We start from the raw sequence: 10,640 nt of genomic DNA, 5'->3' as shown, positions 1-10,640 counted from the left end.
AAAAAAGTGAACCATAACTGAAATATTAATTTTGAGCAGACTGACCCTTTAATTTACCCAACACATTTCTTGTTACTACACCGACAAGGAACAATGCATCTACATAACTTAGCATGACAGGGAACCGTCTTGAGTTTCTAAATAAATGATTGTCAAAAATCTTATCCTCACACTGGGGGGTTAAGGCAGGTTAAGGGAATTTCCAGCTTTCATACAGAAACTGCTCATGGATTCATTTAACCGTTTGCCAACCAGCCTCGTCATTATACTGCGGCAGGTTGGCACGGCTGGGCAAATCGCTGTAGGTGTACGTTGGCATCTTTAAGAGCAAAAGCAGGCCTGCGTGCGTGCGATGCTGTAGCTGATGCACGAGGCCGGCAGCCGCAATGTCCGCCAGCCACCCGCGATCGCTCCACAGAGAGCCAGAATGGGGATCTATCAATGTAAACAGACAGATCCCCGTTCTGCTAGGGAAGTAGAGAGAGAATGTCTGTTCCTAGTGATTAGGTACACAGCAATCTCGCTCTACTCCCAGTCAGTCCAATCCCCCCCCCCCCCCCCCCCACAGTTAGAAACACCTCCCTAGGGAACACTTAACCCCTTGATCGCCCCCTAGTGTTAACCCCTTCCCTGCCAGTCACATTTATACAATAATCAGTAGATTTTTATAGTACTGATCACTGTATAGATGTCAATGGTCCCAAAAAAGTGTCAAAAGTGTCCGATCTGTCCGCCGCAATGTCGCAGTCCTGCTAAAAATCGTTAATCACCGCCATTACTAGTAAAAATAAAAATGTATCATAAAAATGCCATAAATATATCCCTTTTTTGTAGACGCTATACCTTTTGTGCAAACCAATCAATGTATGCTTATTGCGATTTTTTTTTTACCAAAAGTATGTAGAAGAGTACATATTGGCCTAAACTGATGAAGAAGCTTGTTTTTTTTTTTAATTTAGATATTTATTATAGCAAAAAGTAAAAAACATTGGGGGGTTTTTTTCAAAATTGTCGGGTTTTTTTTTGTTTATAGCGCAAAAATGTAAAACTGCAGGGGTGATCAAATAACACCAAAAGAAAGCTCTGTTTGTGGGAAAAAAGGACGACTGCGCAATTATCAGTTAAAGCAACACAGTGCTGTAAAAATTAGTCATTAAGGGGGTAAATCTTTCCAGGGCTGACGTGGTTAAACTTTTACAATTTGTAGACATCACATTGACTTTGCCAAAATTCTGTAATTTGATAAGGTCATACAAGAAAAGTGTAACTATGCTTCTCTAAACAATAGTGACTGTGGGAGGCATATTAAATATGAAATTGTAGGTAAAGATAAAACTTATTTTCTATTTTGGATAGACTCAGAAAGGGTAAGACTGGACTAACCACTAAGCAACATGGGCACCAAAGGAAGGGAGCACTGAAATTTTCCCATAGTTTCACCCCCTTAAAGGTTAAGTGCACATTTTGCTCCTTTTCACAGATGTGCACTTACCAAAGATCGTGCAGCTCTAGTCTATAGCGGGGGTCAGCAACCAGTAGCTTACGGACAGGTGATTGGTGGATTATGATTGTGATTGGTGGTCTGGACTTGCTGAACTGTCATTCCACAGCATCAAACAGAGTGCAATGCAGAGGGGCTACTTGTAAATTTTGAGTGGTAGTAAGGAGCAAGAGTCGCACGATCCGATGCCTCCTCTGTAGTGCTGGCTCCTGTCCCATGCAGAGTGATACCAACTGCACTCCACCTCTTATCCTGGCTAGAGGTCTCCAGAGTGGTGCCAGCAGCAGGAAAGAAGAGATCTTCAGATCAATGTGAAGCAATATACTGGGCATAATAGTATAGTGCTGCTTTCACACTGATGTGCTGCGGTTTACCCACACCACCGGTGCAGTGCAGTGTATCTTCAGCTTTCCTGCCAGTTTGCTACGCTTAGTCACAGACTTCTATTATATCCTGTTGGTTTGGTGCTCTGAAAGAGCATCAAAAGTCCTGAATGTAGGAGTTTTGTAGCGCTTTCAGAAAGTGCACCACACCTGAGAATATAATGGAAGTCTATGGCAAAGTGCAGGAAGGTCGCATATGCACTGCGCTGCACCCACGGTGCACATCAGTGTGAAAGCAGACTTCTAGGGGTTTAGAACAGTAAGGTTTCATTTACACTTGTAGTTTGGTGGGTGGTAAAACCCCATAGTTAAGATGTGTTTTTTTTTTTTTCCCCTCACCCCAACAGCAGCCCCTTTAGTTATACGTCCTGTCATGGTTGGTGGGTGTAACACCTGCCAAGCATGACCCATTCAAGTGAATGAGGCTACTCTGCAAGTACCCTGCAACCTTGTGCAGTACAGCAAACAAGAGGTTAAAGCAGGCAGCGTTGCGCTGCTTTCTCGCCATCTGCTTTAACCCCCCGGACCCCAGAGAAGCATGCAGTTGCCAGAGTGGTCACATTTACATGAATGGGTCTCGATTGGCAGGTGGTAGCACCCACCAAAAGCAACAGGGGGCTCAATTCCTGTTGCCGCGTGTGTACAACTTTGGCTACTGCCTCAGCATTTAAAGGGGGTAGGGATTGGGGGCGGTAAAACCACAACTTAACAACAGGGTTTTACCACCCCCAAAGTTAGGTGTGAACGAGCACTAAGGGTGCCGCTGCCAAATGCAACTAAGGGCTCATTAACAAGTGCAGCAGGCACAGCTGCTCCTCTGAAAAGCGATCAGAGTGTGTTTGACAGGTGGGGAGGAGGCCTTCTCACCACCTCATTTAAATTCATGATTGCCGTGCAATGCACGTGATTGTGACATGGTAGTACGGCAATTAGAGGTTTAACTCAGGTGTGAGGAAGCAACACTGTGCCCGGTGATCTTTGATTTTCCCCTGTTGTTCAGATAGATCTCCACCTCTTTAAGGTTGCCTACCTTTGGTTTATAGGTTACCAGCTCTCAATAGTCCCACTGGAAAAGCCTGCAGCTGTCCGTGACTCATACCATTATGTGGCATGTAACAAGACCTCTCTAGGGCATGCTACAAATAGTCTTCCAAAGGCGGGAAACCACTCACCGAGCGGCATGTGAGGAAGGGCAATTGCCAAAGGAAAAAAGCGTCGGGGAGGCCTCCTCCATAATAGTGGACATAACCACGCAAACGTGATGACGTCCTCACATAGAACGCCCTGAGAGCCAATACCTAAAATGTAATGCCAATAAGTTCCTAGTTATGACAATATGCATGCACTTTTGATGGCTCATTCACACCTACGGAGTTTATTGCATGTATATACGCTGGTTAGCCATTGTTATGAATGGGCATAGCTCACATCTGTGTGATTCATTGTTGTCTGTTTTGAAACAGCCATAAACATTAGAGGGTCTATTCATGACATGAAAAAAAAAAGCATAAAAGTATCAATTCAACCTAAATGTATGATTGACTTCCTGACTATTTACCTGCACTGACCTTGAGTTGTGCCATGACCGTGCCTGCTCTTTTTACTCCAGATTTTTTTGAAAGTTTTTTTGAAACCTCTAAAGGGATTTTTAAGGCAGTGAAATATGGATTGAAAGTTAAAAAAATCGATTTATTTATATAAATCAAGGTTTAAAAAAAATACATAATCATTACAATAGTGACACATAAATGGATATTAACAATTTGAAATTTTATAATCAGGATAATATCTGTACTGAATAACAATAATTCCATTAGGAAAGAGTATAGGATAAGAGGTGATGTATCTCACTACCCATTGATGTCACCACATATGACAACCGTGGCGTGGAGTAGTGGAATTCCAACGCGTTTCAACACACATATTTCACAAGTCTTCTTCGGGGAAATACATCACAGTCTAGGAAACCAAAAATCATAATGTTACAATTAATGATAATAGATGTGTATATCCTCCACTAGAGTGAGAATATCACAAACACTCACGTCCTCCCAGAGCATCTCAAAAGTTTAGTGTGATCACTCATGTCGGGATAGGGGGTCCCACGCCTCAAGGTGTTGGTATTGTCCTATAGCTCTACAAGACGACTGGATACTAAAAATATCCCAGTGTATGGCGTTTTGCAGCATCAAATGGCTGATAGCTGTCTGTAAAAATAGGGCAAATTGAATCATAGGTATCCATGTAAAAAAATTTTACATGGGATGATGGCAATGATACATCCATACCACCGAGGTCATATGTATATACAAAAAATTCTTACTCCAGATTTGCTCATCTGATATCATCCCTTGGTGCCCGACCTTGCATCCACTACTGGTTCTGTACTTGCCCATCAGGTACTAAATGGCCTGCCCGACATTAAACCAGCCCTGAACTTTTGCATCTCTTTTGCTTACCTGCCTGCATCTTCACTTACTACACACCTGCTGCCAGTTTGGGGTCCAGCAGTAATTTTGATTATCATAAAAACTTGCTTATTATTGATGATTCCTATTAGGACAATCTTTCAAGTAAGTTCGCATTACTAACCGTTTTATATATATATATATATATATATATATATATATATATATATATATATATATATATATATATATATATATATATCAACCTAAATATTTGAATTTAACTTGAATCGCCTAATTTAGTGCTCTCACAAAACAGAGTTCCCCATTTAATATGTTCTTTATCTGTATATCTAGCGTAATATAAATAAGAGAGAAGATAAGTTGAATTAGACCCCTTGTTAATTTAGACCTCTCAGTGACACAAAACTTTTAGGTAGTATGTATCTACCCACGATACATCAGGTTCTATTAAGCTAATTGGCAGGCTATCATCTATGGATAAGGCCCCACAGTAGGCTATTTTACATCTTTTTGGAGCTGGCCCTCTGCTCCTCCTTTTCTTCCCCCTTATCCTTCCCTTTTGCTTTCTCCTCAACTTTCCCCTCCCCCTTTCCTTTTTTTTCTTCCCATTTTCCTTTCTCCTTTTTTGGTGCACTGCTCCATGGACTGGATGCCTTGTGTTCATTGGATGTTTTTTTAACCACATTACATATACTAGCAATTTTAAATGTATTTAAATAATACCATATACAGTAAAACCTTGGATTGCGAGCATAATTCGTTCCAGAAACATGCTTGTGATCCAAAGCACTTGTATATCAAAGCGAATTTCTCCATAAAAAATAATCAAAACTCAAATGATTCATTCCACAACCATTTATTCATAAGTCCTTCAGTGTATAATCAATATAAAAAGATTATAGCAATGTGACCAGGTTGTGTAACCATAAAATGTCCATCCACAAATGGCACCCTCCACAAGGAGATTAGAAGCAAAATCCAGCAGGAGCTACAGAGTATAAAAGAGAAGAGAGGCCACAGCGCCTCTAAGTGTAGCAATATGGTTACATTTAATGAAGGTACAACATTTAGCAACTCACATGGTTGATAATCAAAAGAAGCACATCTAAGTATGAAGACATCTGGGGTAAAGCTGTCCACATAAACCGTCCCCCACACCACTGGCTCTCACCGCTGTAAGTCTGCAATGGTGGCCGGGAAGACTACCCTGCAGTAGAGCAATCTGAAAGCGAGACTTGAAGCGTTCATGGAGCGCAGAGTGGAAGGGATGACGTCGATGGCGGTGAGGAGGATGGTCTATGTGAACAGCTTTACCCCGGATAGCTGCATGCTTAGATGTGCCTCTTTTAATCATCAACCATGTGAGTTGCTAAATGTTGTACCTTCATTAAATGTAACTGTATTGCTACACTTATGCTGCGTACACACGAGCGGACTTTTCAACCGAACTGGTCAGACGGACTGAATCTGGCTGACAATCCGACCATGTGTGGGCTCCATCGGACCTGTAGCTGACTTTTTCGGTCGAAAATCTGACGGACTTTAGATTTGGAACATGTTTCAAATCTTTCCGACGGACTCGAGTCCGGTCGAAAAAATCCGCTCGTCTGTATGCTAGTCCGACGGACTAAAACCGACGCTAGAGCAGCTATTCGCTACTGGCTATCAACTTCCTTATTTTAGTCTGGTCGTACGTCATCACGTACGAATCAGTCAGACTTTGGTGTCCGTTTGTTCGAAAGTCCGTCGGAAGTCCGTCTGACTTTTGTTGCCGAAAAGTCCGCCCGTGTGTACGCGGCATTAGAGGCGCCTCTTTTCTTTTTTTATACTCAGTTGTGACATGACGCTACTTGTATATCAAGACATCGCTTGTATATCAAGTCACATTTTATTAAAAAAAATTGCTTGTCTTGCAAAACACTCTCAAACCAAGGTTTTACTGTATGTATGTTCTCCCTTTTCAAAGTAACTTGTATAACGTTATCTCTAAATTGTATACAAATCTTTAAAATGAACTGATTAAATTGCTTAGATATTGGTTTCTGATAGTATGTAACAAATAACTATGATTATATATAGAAAGTACATGGACATAATATTAATTATAATTTTTTTAATTTCTGTGCTTAAAAAATAATTGGATGTGGTGCCACGATCTGTAGTATATGTCTCAAGCTCTTTTCACAATATATGCTGCCAGGTATGCGATCACTTCTGCTGCTCCAGTGCCCTGTCTCCTACCTATCATCTTTCAGCATTCATTTGACCAACAAGCCACCAGTGGCTTATGCCACTATGTTTCCCCTGCGCTACCTGGCTCCTTATTGTTAAAATGTGGCAGCATAGCATAGGCTCTATACGACTATATAACAATAGAGAGTGTAGCTAAAAATCACTACTTTAGTAAAACGGTACAGAACACAACTGCTTGTGATTATGCCTATAAACAATGTCCTTCTCAGTGAAATCCAGGATAGCTCTGGTAGCACAAGCAAACAGCTGGAGGGATCCAGGGCCCAAAGACAAAGGGCCACTGTACTGGAACTAGAGTACTCTGGTTGGGGCTCCCCACTGGGCTCCCCACTGAGAAACGATGTGCTACTGGGGTCTGCCCCAACTACCCGCAAGCCAGTTCCGACAGTGGAGGGCCTCTCACCTGGCTGCAGACCTTGTGCCCAGCATCCTCTGTCTCATCAAGATGTGGCCTTTCTGAGCTACTGAGGGGGGGAGGCTGAGAAAGTTATACTCCCTGGGTATGTCTAGTATCCCAGAGTTGTGGCAAAAGGAATTAAAAAAGGACCCAAATCTGAGCATGGTGAGTAAATGAGCATTCCAATACACACGTGTGCACATTTTTTAAAATATAAAGTTTTGAATCAGTGAGCATATTTGCCTTTTAGAATCGAATTTTAGAATCAAAACTGAAAAAAATGAATCTGCTCAAATGTCAGCCAGCCTTTGTACTCAATTTGGCCACAGCTCCAGTGATCAAGCATTACGAAATGCACACGCTTATTTATGCAATCCCTACATTCCTAAGTTAATTTCTATGACTTACTCCTACACTAATTCCCTACCTTTGTACACCTTCCGTTCTTATATAACAAACTGGGAAAAAAGTCTCTCATTAACTACAAGTCCAGTGTAAAGTGTATGGAAAGATAAGACATTTTCTATTTTGGATAGACTTGGAAAGGGTAAGACTGAGCCTGGACTAACCACTAAGCAAAATTGGCACCAAAGGAAGGGAGCACCACTGAATTTTTCCCATAGCTATCACCCCCTTAAAGAATAAGTGCACTTTTTGCTCCTTTGCTCTATGCCAGTGTTTCTCAACCTTTTTTCAGTCAAGGCACCCTTTACATTTAAGCACAACCTTAAAACGAATAGTTGTGCAGCAACATCCACACACGTAAGACACCCAACATTAGAAGTGATCTATTCTTCCAAAGCAAATGCACCTTTGCGCACTGGTACTGACTAGTATTCCAATGTTTCTCTTTTCCCTCACTCAGCTAATGTGACCCCAGTGCTGACAGAGAGGGGCAGGGGAGGGGCAAACAAGGATGCTGTGCAGGCGCCAAATGTCCTCCTTTTCAACCAATGAAGTCATTGGCTGTTAGGATGCTGATGGCTAGAAGGTTGTAATGGTTTACAATGAAAACTAGTGGCTTTGTGTAACTAAAAGTCAGAGAGGCGGGCTGATGATGTCACAACCTCTGACTCAGCCAATCCTAGGTAGCTTTGTATTCATTGATAGAATACACTGCTTTCTGTAAATGGCTGAGCACCACTGTGATAGACTCTACTGCAGTGATGGTGGACATTGGCACCCCAGATGTTTTGGAACTACATTTCCCATGATGCTCAACTATATTGCAGAGTGCATGAGCATCATGGGAAATGTAGTTCCAAAACATCTGCCAGGTTTTGCCATCACTGCTCTACTGTGTTCCAGGTATGAGACAGGAAGTCTCAGCTCGAACCCGGAACACAGTGCAGTATGCTGTATGTGGCCTCAGCTACATACATTTTATTCCACACATCCAGTGGCCTCACAATTTAGTGAGGGACATAGTTTGTTTGGGCCAGGCTGGCCCAAATGAACTATGGAAAGTCTAACAAAGATGGAGTTCAGCTGTAACAGTGTAGTTATATATAGGATAGGCTGCGCTGCTATTTATAAGTGAATGGGGTCATAATTATTGTGACCACAACTAAAAAACCCTTACGTAGTGAACAACAATATGGAAAAAATAGTAATACTGACAAACAATGAAAACTTAGATCTCACAAATTAAACCATTGCAGTCAATCTATGAGATACAGAGAATCGGAAGCCAAGAAAATTAAGCAAAGTCCATAAAGTCACACATTCTTGCTGGAACAATCTTTCGTAATAGAGAGAAAACACCAATCTTCAAACGGTGTGAGGCATGCAAAGGTTGTCACCCTGGGGAGCGTGATGTTTAAGAAAATTCCTCCACCTCAAACAAATCTGCCCCTTACCAGATCACTAGATCTCATACGAACAAGTGGCTGTGTCCCCCAGCCACTGGGTCTCTGTTAGGGATATGTCTCACAGGTCACCGCTCAGAAGGTCCACTGTATGATGTATTAACCGCTCATATCCCAAAGACAAATATAAAAGAAAAGAGCTCCATAGCGTAATACAGTTACCGTTTATTAAAAGAAAGAATAAGAAATGCACTTACAGTGTATAAGGTTCAAATCGCATGTAAAACGATGTGTGCCGGCCGGCTCACAGCTGCTGCCCGTAGCTTCCGGGATCAGCGTTGTATGGTGGTGACGTCAGCACGCCGCTCCTCCCTACGCCGTTTCGACAAATCTGTCGTCTTCCTGGGGTTGCAGGGGGTTTCCTGGGGTTGTAACAGTATAGTTGCAGGTCACTTCTAAGTTCAGGAGATCTGCCTTATGCCGCGTACACACGGCCGGACTTGCCAACGGGCTAAACTCCGTCGGCATTTCCGACGGAAAGATTTAGAAAATGTTCTATATCTGAGTCTGTCGGAAATGCCGACAGAAAAAGTCCGATGGGGCATACACACGGTCGAAATGTCTGACTGAAAGCTCCCATTGGACTTTTTCTGTCGGGAAGTCTGGCCGTGTGTACGCGGCATTAGAATACATTGACACCTCAGCGTTTTGAATCGTGGCGATTCTGCCTGCATTTTCAAAGCGCCAAGGTGTGAATGACAAATCGCAGAATGCACATTTGAGTGGCACCTAAAATCGTGGTGTGGTTCGGCCGTGATTGTCACACGATAAATCACGCTGCAATTGCGGCAACCCACATTGCGTGAAGCATGTTGCCTAAAAGTAGCTCCTGAATTTTTTTTGGGCGACAAGCTTCACGTGATGCAGGTTGGCACCTCAAATGTGTATTCTGCGATTTGTCATTCACACCTCGGTGCTTTGAAATCATGGGCAGAATCGTGTCAAATCTGCCCATGACTCAAAACGCAGAGTTGTGAATGCAGCCTTAATGTTGACTGTCACATGACCACAGCTCCTTGCCTTGGGTTTAGGCATTAGAGAATGCAGTTCCACTTGTCCCCACTAGGGTTCCTTAAGCCCCGCCCACATACGTGCCATTTCACATGTTCGTTTTCCAGTGGCAATCAAAGCAAAGCTATGGCAATACACTTTAGGGGTCAATTTATCAATGTTTTTACCCAAGATTTGCACATTTATCATTTTTTTTAGTCTATTTGTAAAATGTGTCTTGGGTGGAAATTGCATGAATCTTGGGTGAAAACATTTAAAAATAGAACTTTTTGTGTTTAAGAACAACTATCTCATAATGAATTGGCCTCTTAGGGGAAGTAATCTCAAATAAAGTAAAAGCTAATGCATCAGGATTAGTATGTTTTAGAGGTTTGCTGGTTTTCATTTAATAAATAGTCAATAATCAGCTCCCCTGATATCGTCATGACCAAGATGCACACTACTGAAGAAAAAATCTTGAGGTGTAACTATAGGTGAAATCAAATTGGCATATATAATGTGGTCTGTCAATAGCATGAACATAGCAGTTTTTTGGGCCTGTCCTGTAATATAGTGTTATTACTCTGCCAGTAGATATGTCCTTTTTTCCACTTTCTTTAACAGGCTAAACCAGGGGTAGGCAAACCCTGGCACTGGTGCCACAATCGGCACGCGAAGCCTCTTTTGCTGACACTCGACTCCCGACTCCCTTTTTTGTTGGAAAATAGATGCGGGTTTTCACCCCATCCTGCCCAACCAATAGGGGACAGTAGCAAATGATGGATGGTGAGTGGGGCCAAATTGTGCATGGGAGGG

The sequence above is a fragment of the Aquarana catesbeiana genome, linkage group LG12 (assembly GCF_042186555.1).
Source record: "Aquarana catesbeiana isolate 2022-GZ linkage group LG12, ASM4218655v1, whole genome shotgun sequence".
Taxonomy (NCBI): domain Eukaryota; kingdom Metazoa; phylum Chordata; class Amphibia; order Anura; family Ranidae; genus Aquarana; species Aquarana catesbeiana.
Note: the sequence above shows the minus strand (reverse complement) of the source record.